Source organism: Camelina sativa, chromosome 16 (assembly GCF_000633955.1).
Source record: "Camelina sativa cultivar DH55 chromosome 16, Cs, whole genome shotgun sequence".
Taxonomy (NCBI): Eukaryota; Viridiplantae; Streptophyta; class Magnoliopsida; order Brassicales; family Brassicaceae; genus Camelina; species Camelina sativa.
The window spans coordinates 6,610,695-6,620,209 of NC_025700.1; the positions used below are offsets into that span (position 1 = coordinate 6,610,695).

General features: G+C 37.1%; 1 pseudogene; it reads left to right on the forward strand.

Annotated features, from left to right (window-relative positions):
* LOC104750020 lies at positions 5,018-7,632 on the forward strand (annotated as a pseudogene).

Here is a 9,515-nt window from a genome sequence, read left to right on the forward strand (position 1 = left end):
CATACCGGCTCAATGCTGAGCTGCGGCTCACATCTACAGTATCCAGGGAGTCTCAAAGTCTGTCCTTGGATCGTCACCCTAAAGCGAGCTCTCGGATTGTCATCCGAAGCAAAAATACCACTCCCACTCTCTGCCCACAAAGTCCATCGAGCTATCGGTATCACATAAGTTGGGCCCACAAGGCCTTGAGCAAATAATTCTGATGTCATCGAGAACCTCCCGACTAGATCTACCTCAACCCTTTCCATTTCTGGAACTTCCATTGTTAGAAACTTATATTTTTGGAAACTTTTCACTTTTAGCAGTGCGCTTCACGGAAACTCATATCCTGAACACCACCTCATCTTGGTACTTAGTCGCACAACTAACCACCCCTAAGCGACCAAGTATCAAAAGAGATGCACTGGAATACTCCATTCCCGCTCTAGCCACAGACTAAAACTGGGACCAGGCTAGACAAGCTCAAGTCGCCTCTGGTTCCCAAGTCTGCTCCTCTACACCATCACAGTCCTATAAGACTCTCATCAAAGGAATCTTCTTATTCCAAAGTTCCTTGACTCTCCTCTCGAGCACCCTCAACGGTCTCGCCTCCAAAGTGATGTTGGGCTGAAGATCCTCAGGAATCTTGGCCAACAACTGATCACCCTTGTGAAGACACTTCCTCAGCATCAACACATGAAACACCTTGTGGAACGCACGTATAAGATCAGGCAACTAGAGCATGTATGCCGCTGGTCCCACCCACTCAACCACTCTGAACGGACCCATGTACCTCAGACTCAAATTAGTCTCTGACAATGACATGTTCGGACCCCGAAACATGACCATCTTGAGGTACACTCTGTCACCCACCTGAAACTCAAGATCCTTCCTCCACTTATCAGCATAACTCCTCTGCCGATCCTGAGCCTCCTTCATATTCAGCTTCAGAACCTGAATCTTCTATGAGGTCTCCTGAACAAATCCCGCACCATAAATGCTCCTCTCCCCCACCTGGGTCCATCATAATGGTGTACGACATGGCCTCCCATACAATGCCTCATAAGGAGTCATCCCAATACTATCCTAGTATCTGTTGTTGTATGCAAACTCCACCAAGCTCAAGTGATTTGTCTAGTGACCACCCCAATCTAGCACACACATCCTCAGCTGATCCTCCAAAGTATGGATCATCCTCTCTGACTAATCGTCCGTCTAAGGATGATAGCCTATAATCATGTGCACCTTCGTGCCCATCTTTGCCTGAAATGCACTCTAGAACACCGAAGTGAACTTGGAATCTCTATCAGACACAATACCAGCAGGGACACCATGCAATATGACTATTTCTCTCACATACTACCTAGCCAAAACCGCTGCTCCATCAGTTTTCTTGATGGCCAGAAAGTGTGCAGACTTAGGTCATCTCCAACGGAGAGTTGTTAGCGAGTATGTTAACTTAAAAATGTAAAAAAATATATCAAAAATATCAATTAAGCTTAGAAATATATCTTAGCTAAGATGTTTTGGAATGAATATCTTAGGGCACGTGTAATTGTTTGATTGTTTGGTGAAAGAAAGAAAAAAAAAATGTTTTGCGCGTTAATTTTTTGGTTTCTTTTCCATCTCTTTCTCTCGTTATCTCCGACATTGAAACGAAGAACACAGATCGAGTGTTTGATTTGAGAGGAGAATCAATCAGAAGAAGAAATCGTAGAGAAACTGGAAGCTTCTCTCTTGTATTCGAGTTTGGTTCGGCGAAATTTGTCAGGTCAAGGGTCAAGGAAATGGTAAATCTTTCGTCCTTTTTTTTTTTTTTTTTTTTTTTTTTTTTTTTTTTNTTAAAAAATCAGTCCAATCCTTGTAGACATCAAGTCAATGTTTCTCTATCTGGATTTGTTTGGTGGTTGTTCGATCTCATAAGGTTTTGCATTGATTTGGTTGATTGATTTGGATCTGAGATTAGTTTTTTCTCAGTGATTTAAAACCTATAGAAATTGGGAGTTTTGGAGAACACTATGCATAAATTTGTGGTTTCTTTCTAAGCTTGAGTAAAGATTTGAAGATGCGAGCAATTCTTATTGTCTTATTTGGTTTGTGGATTTATCTTTTTTATTTAGTTTTGTAGTGTGATTTACTTTGTGAACCTTTAAATCTGAGAAACACCCGAACAAGAAAATTCAGGTACATATATAATAAACCCAACACTTGCACATCATTTGAATAATTCCTATTAACGATGGTGTAATCGTGTAATCTACTACCCTTTTGAGATCACTATCCCAAGGTATGTCAGTATCCACTTATTCACATATTAAACTGTTTTCTCTGTTTTTTTTTGTAGTTTGGTTAAGACGATGATGATGATGATGATATATATATATATATATATATATAATCGCTTGTTCTTTTTAGTTGTGGAATTCCCTTTTTCCAAATCTGAGATGATTGAGTCCCTTGTGTTTCTAAAAATTCAATTCGGTCTCCCTTTATGCTTGTGATTTTGTCGATTGATTTTGTTCAATCGGTGTAGCTGAAGAAGTTTAATGAGAGTTTGTGTTGCCAACGAATGCTGTTATTAGTCTATACAAGTCATGATCATCATTCTTGATATTAGTGAGAGAGATAAGTTTTTGTTTCATTTCTCATTTTGTAATCTTATGCTACAGGCGATTTTAACAACTCTTTCTCAAAGCGATGGAGGTTATAAGTATGATTATGCTATTATTCCCTTTCTTGCCGAAGTTTTTAAGGTATTTTCTTCTTCTTCTCTTAAAAGCTTGATATGACTGTCACTGGATTTTTTGCATTGTATTATGTAGTTGTTGAGCTTGTTTACTTTTGTCTGCAGCTTTCTGGTTTGTTTCTCTGGAGAGAGATTCAGACATCTTCATCTACAACTTCAAGGATCACTACAGATTGGAAGAGCCGAGAGCAACAACACCAACAAGCCGACATCAACTAAGTATTCAATCTTGTTGTCAGCACCAACAGCCCCAACTTCAGGTCACTCTATGTCCTCTCCCCTCTGCTTCGACGATTCTTCTTCTTCTTACTTTGTTAAGACGATTTGATTTTTGCTTGAAGTTCAAGCTTCTTCTTCTTTCTTTGTTGAAAGTAAGTTTTTGAAAAAAGTTTAAGAACTTTTAATTAACAACTTTACCATTGGAGGTGAATTTTTTACTTGTAACTTAGGAAAGTGTTTAGCTTTGAATTTGTATTTTTTCTAATAAAATAATGTTAATATATTTGCTTGCAACTTTGCCAATGGAGATTCTCTTACTCAAACGGTCTACAATGACCCAAATCGCATCAAATGTCTGTGACAATAGTAATCCTACCACGAAATTCATCTTGATCATATCCCACTTCCACTATGGAATGGGTAAAATCTGCAATAAACTTTTGCTAGGAACCTGATGCTCAGCCTTTACCAGCTGACAGGTGTCACACTTCGCAACCAAGCCAGCTACGTCCTTCTTCATCCTGACCTAGTAGTAATACCGCTTGAGGTCACAGTACATCTTTGTCGCTCCTGGATGAATAGAGAACTTGCTCGAATGAGCCTCTCTCATTATCTCCTGCCTCAGACCCTCACCCTTGGGCACACAGACCCGACCATGCACAAGGATAGTTTCATTAACGGAGACATGATACTTTGAACTCGTAGCCTTAGAGGCATTCACCAGCCCCACATCACTCTCCTGAGCTAACCGCACTCGCTCAACAAGTCCACTCGGTCAGCTACCTCCAAACCCAAAGGCTCCTGTGAGATAGCACACAACCTCAATGCACTAATCTCACCTACTAACGAGCCGAAACCTCTCGCTTCCAACTCAACGCATCTGCAACCAGGTTAGCTTTACCAGGTTGGTAAGCTATGTCCAGATCATAGTCCGCTACCAACTCCATCCAACGCCTTTGCCTCAAATTCAACTCAGGCTGAGTGAAGATGTACTTCAAACTCTTATGATCTGTAAATACCTGTACCTTCCCGCCATACAGATATGATTTCCAAATCTTCAGGGCAAAAACAACCGCTGCCATCTCCAAATCGTGGGTAATTAGCCTCGTGCTTCCGCAACTGCCACTTTTCGATGACAATAGTATTAATCATTTTGTTTTCGATGACAATCTAAAGTTTGTTTCCTTTTTTTGTTTTCTTTATTCTTGCACTTGAATAAAAGTAGTGATTGGTGAACAAAAACAAAGTATTACAATTGGTAAAGTTTTGAATTTTTACCAATCCCAAAAACTTTACCAAAAACTTTATTAAAAGTTTTACTCTCAACTTTTATGTAGAGCTTTCACGTACAGTTTTTTCTTACAGCTTTGCACTATTCCGTAACAGGTTTCAGCTTCAGCTTACAGTTTTGGCTACATTACCAATCAGAGCGAAAGTTAATTAATACAAACTATTTTCTTTCAATCTCGTTTTTGTCTCAATCAGCTTTTTAATTTAGAACAAATCCAGTGTGTTGGGTTCTCCTTGTTCTAGTTTGGAACTTTGAACCTCTCTTTTAATTTAATTTTAATAAATCTTTTTGCTCAACAAAAACAACACTAAAGCCAAAGAATAATATTATCCTCGATAAATTGCGAATACTTTTTTTTTATGAAGGTGTGATATGTAAATTCGTTTAGGGCAATAACAACACAATGGTTCGATTCCTACGGCGCATATCACACGTTAGCTATAAGCTTATCTTGTTTTAATTAATCCCACAAGTTTTATTTAATCGTGTCGCAAATCTCGAAATTTAAGATCCATTAAATGCTTAAATCCTTAGTCTAAACTTTAGTAGAGAATAGTGAAAAGTCAAACTCTTCTTGAGTCTTTGTTTTCTTCTCTTATCTCTCGTCCTTGATATAGAACATTTTTTTAAATTGAAACTTTATTCGTAAGCGACGTTTGGTGACCAAATTAGAATTGGGTTTGGTGAAGTTCGTCGTGTCTCACTTTTCGTTCTTTTGAAGCTTCAATATTTCTGGTAGGGAATTTTCTTTTTATTTCCCCACGATTTTTTTTTTTCTTTTGTTTGACGTAGTTTACAAATTTTGTGGGACTCATCTTCTTGTTTCATATGATTTTTATCTAAGTTTACATGCGTATAAATATAGATTCCATTGAATCTTGTTATGTCATCAAGATCAGAAGAGTGATTTGTGTATAGTTTTCGTTACAACTTTACATCCATCTTCTCACTGCCTCATCAGGTTGATTAATACTCTATATTCCGTGTTATTATGTATGTAACATGTGTATTCTTATCACATGATGAATCTGTGATTAGAGTTTACGAAATTTAAATTCAACTATGCAGAAATGGCAACGAATTCTTCCAACGGGATCACGACGACGACAAAGCCACCACCGATGCCTTCTCCTCTGCGTAACTCCAAGTTCTTTCAGGTCAATTCTGTTTTTTTTGTTCTTTTCAGTCAAAATATCCCTTAAGTCTCTAAACTTAACTCTAGTTAAACGTTGTAGTTATGCATAAGTCGAAGTCATAAGTTAAAAAAGTTGAATAAAGGCTTTGATATTTAGAAATGTTTTGACATTGATTTTTTTTGTTATGGTCAACAACATGCATTATGCGAGTTTTGGATAACTAGGTGTAGTGATGCAAACTGACATGTCGAGATTGAATTGTTGAATGACTTTGGGAAAGCAGTCGAATATGAGGATCTTGGTGACAGGAGGAGCTGGATTCATTGGTTCACATCTCGTTGATAAATTGATGCAAAACGAAAAGAATTAAGTAATTGTTGCGGATAATTACTTCACAGGATCAAAAGACAATCTCAAGAAATGGATCGGTCATCCAAGATTTGAGCTCATTCGTCACGGTAATTCTTCTTTATTAGTCAATCTTAATTGATACTCAATAGTCATAATACAAAACATTGCATTAGTAATTAACACCAATATTAAAACAAAATTCTTCAGATGTGACCGAGCCTCTGTTAGTCGAGGTTGATCAAATCTACCATTTAGCATGTCCTGCATCTCCAATTTTCTACAAATACAACCCGGTTAAGGTTTGTTAGATTTCGTTAACCAAAATTCGCCAAATGATGATATAATAAATAATGTTAATGACTTATGATCATATCTTCATCTTTTCATTGGCAGACGATAAAAACAAATGTGATTGGCACACTTAACATGTTAGGACTAGCTAAGCGGGTTGGAGCTAGAATTTTGCTTACTTCGACATCTGAAGTGTACGGTGATCCTCTTGTTCACCCTCAACCCGAGAGCTATTGGGGAAATGTAAACCCGATTGGTGAGTCATTATATGACAATATGAAAAATATTTCTAATAATGTCAGCTTATAAACTAATGAGCTAACGCATCGATGGATTTGGTGTTGTACGTTATAAGGTGTTAGAAGCTGTTACGATGAAGGAAAACGTGTTGCCGAGACTCTGATGTTTGATTACCATAGGCAACATGGGATTGGTAATATTAATCAGTCTATTGTCATTTTCTTGGAAACTTGGATCTAGTCTTACTAGCTAATTTGTTGTTATTATTATGGGGACAATGTAGAAATACGCATAGCAAGAATATTCAACACATATGGTCCTCGTATGAACATAGATGATGGTCGTGTAGTGAGCAACTTTATTGCTCAGGCTCTCAGGTGAAACTAACCTCAAGTTCTTGAATTTTCACTTTTTATTAACCGGGTTTATTTTGAGTCGAATCTAAGACTATTAGTTATGGTTTTGCAGGGGAGAAGCTCTAACTGTTCAGAAACCGGGAACACAAACCCGCAGTTTCTGTTATGTATCAGACATGGTATGTATGTCTATCCTATATAGTATCTTTATCATGATTCAAACTCATTAGAGATTAAATTATACTTGCATTGATCTTATTCTTACGAAATCACGAAAAGAATTCCACTAAAAAAGTTTGATTGGTAACAACATGCAGAAATTATCTCAACTTTGGTTTTGTAGGTGGACGGTCTAATGCGTCTGATGGAAGGAGACCAAACCGGACCGATCAACATAGGCAATCCAGGCGAATTCACAATGGTTGAGCTCGCTGAGACGGTTAAAGAGGTTAATTAGCACTGCCATTTTTGTTATTATTTCATTTCACATGTATAAATGTGATTATAGCTAGTTGTGTAAGAAAGAAGTAATGCATATTAATGTGAATTGCTATATGCAGCTTATTAAACCGGACATCGAAATAAAGATGGTAGAGAACACACCGGATGATCCAAGGCAGAGGAAACCAGACATAAGCAAAGCTAAAGAAGTTCTTGGTTGGGAACCAAAGGTGAAGCTACGTGAAGGGCTTCCTCTTATGGAAGAAGACTTCCGTCTCAGGCTTGGTGTTTCAAAGAAGTGAATGAAACTTATATTCAAGAAGAGAAAAAATGTGTTTTTATTCATGGATTTTTATGTTTGTTTTTTACCTCTCTTTTTTCTTTTTTTAACTTGCTAATCCCCGAAGCCTGTTGAGGTTGTGTTTTTATTCTTTTTTGCATTTTTGAGTTTGTAGCGAATAAGCTTCCTAACGAGGAATATTTTAGGGAGTGATGTTGTACTACTACTTGGATTTTTTCATGAGCAATGTAATCAATGAGATCAACTAAGCCTAGTTGACAAAATGAGTCATTTCATCGTCACTGATCTTGTGAAAACTTGAAAAGTCCAAACTCTTTTCTTTGTACTGAAAACCATTTTTTTTTTTTGGTTTATAGAGTTTCCTATGCAGAAAATCTAGTTGATGTCAATTTCTACAACCTTATTATCTCACTCACACCACTGGTTTGAAGAATAACAAAGAAAACACACTGTTAAGAGAACACTGCAACAAAACTAGAGTCTCTTCTCTTCTTAAGCACAAGGTCTTAACTCTTAAGTTAAGTCTGAACACATGATGGTAGGTACAAGATACTAATTTTTTTATAAAGACTATATACTAGTCAATGGGAGATACATTCAATAGATCTGCTGTAGCGCAAAGGTTTATTTCAATGATGAAATCTGGGTTCAAACCCCGGCAGCGGAATACTTCTTTTTTGCTTTCTTCATAGTCAGGGAAAGGACAGATCCAATATATATATATATAATATACCACTTTTATTTTTCATTAAATCGGTTATGCTTGTCTAAGTTGACTTTTAAGATGAAGTTTTGTTTTGATCTTTCATGAGCTTTGTGTTGAATCTAGTTACGGTATGAATCTAATACCAAAATTGTGATTATCATTTTGCCATGATCAAAGAAGAGCCTCTGAGTTCATTCTTCAAGATTTGTTCTTCTTTGTTTTGTTTCTACTTTGGATAAGTTTACAACTTGGTGAGAATTCTATGACAAATAACATAAAGTATTGGTTTGATGATTAAATCAAGAACACACGTTTTATTAGTAGTTCGAGATCGATGTGATCCCATTCCCAGCTAGCAAGAACAATACCTTGCAATTCACTATTAGTGAAGTCTTTAAGTTAAAGAAAAAAAGAGAAAGCAAAAAGAATTGAAGGGACATATACAAGAGTAAGAATCTTGTTCCATTCTAGTTAAAGCACCCAATCCTTAAGTTGTGGACACTGTTAAATGCTCCAAACCAGAACACTCCAATACACTTAAGAGTCTGTGCTCTTCTTAAGGTTAAGAAAACACTAAAATTTTCATTAGTATACTAGTTGATTGGAGATATGTTCAAACAGATCCGCTGTAGCACACAGGTTAATTTCAATTGTGAAATCCGGGTTCAAACACCGGCAGCGGAATACTTTTTCCAGTTAAACGTAAACGACAGATCCAATTGTGCTTATCCAATACATAACTGCAAGAACAGTACTTTTGGTATTCATAAACAGTGGAGTCTTTGAGTTACATAAGAGATAAAGAGCTTATAAAAAGAGAAGACAAAAAATCAAGAAGAGCTTTTAGCTCTGTTTTTGATCAAAAGCAGAGCCGAAACCACCTCAATACGACATCGCTTCATTCTAGCTAGATAAAAACACACATTATCAATAACTGTCCCGGTTTATTCACTGGTTCAGAAATATCATAACGACATCGTTCTAGGCCAAAGCTCCCATCCTTAACCGGACCGGTTAAAGAAAAATAACAAAAATACACGATCCGTGTGAGTGACTTAATAACCCAATCTATAACCGTAGATTCAATAGTAATCAACGGTTCATACTTCTTCTTAACATTTCTCGCGGATCGTCATCATTAACCGTACGATCAAAGACTAAAAAGAACGGTCACGATTCATTTTCGAAAACAAAGCATCTTCTTTATAAATCATCCATCATCTTCCTCTTCAGCAACCAAACAAAACTTCAAATCGTCTTTAACAAATCTCAAATTCTCCCAAGAAAAAAAAAAATGTCAGGAAGAGGAAAAGGAGGAAAAGGGTTAGGCAAAGGAGGAGCAAAAAGACACAGAAAAGTTCTAAGAGACAACATCCAAGGAATCACGAAGCCAGCGATACGTCGTCTCGCCCGTAGAGGAGGAGTGAAACGTATCAGTGGTCTGATCTACGAAGAAAC